The sequence below is a fragment of the Dioscorea cayenensis genome, unplaced genomic scaffold, assembly GCF_009730915.1.
Source record: "Dioscorea cayenensis subsp. rotundata cultivar TDr96_F1 unplaced genomic scaffold, TDr96_F1_v2_PseudoChromosome.rev07_lg8_w22 25.fasta BLBR01000507.1, whole genome shotgun sequence".
Taxonomy (NCBI): domain Eukaryota; kingdom Viridiplantae; phylum Streptophyta; class Magnoliopsida; order Dioscoreales; family Dioscoreaceae; genus Dioscorea; species Dioscorea cayenensis.
The window spans coordinates 134,005-136,560 of record NW_024086898.1 but is presented as its reverse complement, the minus strand read 5'-3'; the positions used below and the strand labels follow the sequence as shown (position 1 = coordinate 136,560).

General features: G+C 43.2%; 1 non-coding gene across 1 annotated transcript; it reads left to right on the top strand.

Moving 5' to 3' along the window:
- Window positions 1-2,209: 2,209 nt before the first annotated feature.
- LOC120254569 lies at window positions 2,210-2,316 on the top strand. Its single transcript, XR_005534660.1, has one exon. It is a non-coding gene; the product is annotated as a small nucleolar RNA R71 (small nucleolar RNA).
- Window positions 2,317-2,556: the final 240 nt, after the last annotated feature.

Below are 2,556 nucleotides of genomic sequence, written 5' to 3'. Positions count from 1 at the left end.
GCGGTCATAATAGAGTGAATGGTCTAAGCGATGAACTTCCGCTGGGCTTAGTTGCGCGTGCAATGGAGTGAAGCGTTGAGGTGATCTTAGTATCTAGGACTCAATTGTGGTTAGGGACCTTTCAACTGGACCAAAGGGTTAGGTCTATAATTAGGAAGAGATTTATCACTTAGAATCCCTAGAGCTCATTGCAACTCTATGCGAGTGCGAGGTGTTGAGATTGTTCGATTTCTCCTACGGGACATGTATAGAGTTAGGCATAGTTGACCTTAGATTTCGGACTATGTAATTAAGGATTTCCACGACTCACCATTGCATTGATTAGGAAGCATAATAGAGGGTTCTTGCACTTGAAACAATTATCCTATGCGGAGCATTATCCGGGTACCCATCTTTATCGATTGCCTTACCCCCTTCTTTACTTTTGCTCTCTTATTTGCTGCTTTTATTATTGAGAATTGAATCATTGTCACACTCATCATCATTGATCTTTCACATAGCTAAGAATTGAATTAAGTATTTTTATTCCTACTCCCTGTTGATTCGATACCCGCTCACCTGGGATTATTACTTCAACAAACCCGTGCACTTGCGGGATATAAACAAGGGGACCTTGTCAATGCCTAACTCTATACATGTCCCGGAGGAGAGATTAGATAACCTCTCAACCTCGCACTCGAATAGAGTTGCAATGAGCTCTAGGGATTCCAAATGATAAATCTCTTCCTAATTATAGACCTAACCCTTTGGTGCAGGTGAAAGGTCGCTAACCACGATTAAGCCCTAGATACTAAGATCACCTCAACGCTTCACTCTGTTGCACGCACAACTAAGCCCCAGCGGAGGGTCATCCCTTAGATCATTTACTCTATTATGGCCGCAAAGAACTCGAGGAACGGATGTAGAATCTATCACGTCGGAGGGGAAAGGGGACGCTCCTGTACCTCTTGACTCATCCTCTCAATCCTCTCCAACCTAGCTTTGTCTAACGCTCGTGGTGTGTCACTCACTCACAAGGTTACCAACAAGAACTCTCAACCGTAGTATCACTCTAGGGGAAATGTTCATACAATCAAGTATCCAAGGTTGGAACTCACAACAAACATCAATTAATTGAAAGCATAATTAAGAAATTCAATGAAACAAATACATCCTAGGGTTCACAAATACCCAAGTACCCACTAGGGGTTTAGCTCTCCATGGAGCTAAGTACAATCAAAGAAATAGAATGCAAAAGCAATGAATCCATAGAGAAACCCCCTCGATAGTCGTGTTAATGGTCTTGTGGAAAGTCCTCTACTCGTTGTCCAAGGATTCCCTTGTCCCGTATAGAATATGCCTCGAAGGAGGCTCCCCTACCAACCTTTTTCCGAAGGAATGACGATGTCGGAGCCGTATAACCTCTCTAAAACCCTAGCCAATACCTCTCAAAGCCCTAGCCAAAACCCTCTCTCAAGTTGGGGAAAAGATGGAGAAAAGAATGCAGAAATCGGGGCTGAATCGGTTTCAAATGCGGCTGGAATCGGGAATCCACACGCCCCTGTGGGCGCCCTTGTGGAATTTCCGCATGGGCATGGGTAATTTCCATACGCCCGTGCGGATTCTCTGAAACTGTCATTTTCGGCCTGCTGTGAACAGTAACTGCTACATTATTTGTTACATTCCTTTGCTACAGTAACATGCTACAGTCTCTCTGCCAAAAAATACTCCCGAATCCACTTTTCATTGAGGTAACCTAAACGGGCACACGTTTATGGCGTGGATCGCTTTGCTTCTTCAATGACGGATAAGTTGATAGAAATCTTGTTCTATGTGCATAAGTCGGAGTGGTTGAGTGTGACTGCCCTTGTGCCCCTCCAAATGGTTGTGCAAACTCAAATATGTGGAGGTTGGCACACACTTTAGGATCTCACACCTGACTTATATCTTCACGTTTGAACTTTAGCAAGATTTCCTCCAAAATCGGTGCATTGTGATCCACATTGGCTTCTTTCCTTCATAATTGGTTTCACAACCCTACATGCATAAAAGTAACATAAAAACACACATATTACTGTAAAAACCTGAGAAAAGTAATGCTCAACATAATGAAAGAACGCTTCGCATTCATATCGCACAAGCACTTATCACTCCTGCTGCTGCATCAAGTAACTGCCTTGTGCTTCGGTTCAAACCGTTGTAAAAAGTCAGAATGATCATCCACTAGGGGAACCCATGTTGAGGACATTTCCGCAGGAGCTCCATGAACCTATCCCATGTCTCAAAAAGAGACTCCAATTCCATTTGCACAAAGGAGGATATCTTATTCCTAAGCTTTGTAGATTTTTTGGGAGGGAAATACCGGGCAAGGAAAACTTCTACCATCTCCTCCAATGTAGTGATAGATGCTCTAGGTAATGGATGTAGCCACTGTTTTTCTCTCCCCTTCAAGGAAAATGGGAAGACCCTCAATCTGATAGCATCATCTGTAACACCATTAATCTTAAGCATGTCACACACTTCCAAGAAGTTATTGATGTGGTTGTTCGGATCCTCATCGGCCAAACATTAAACTAT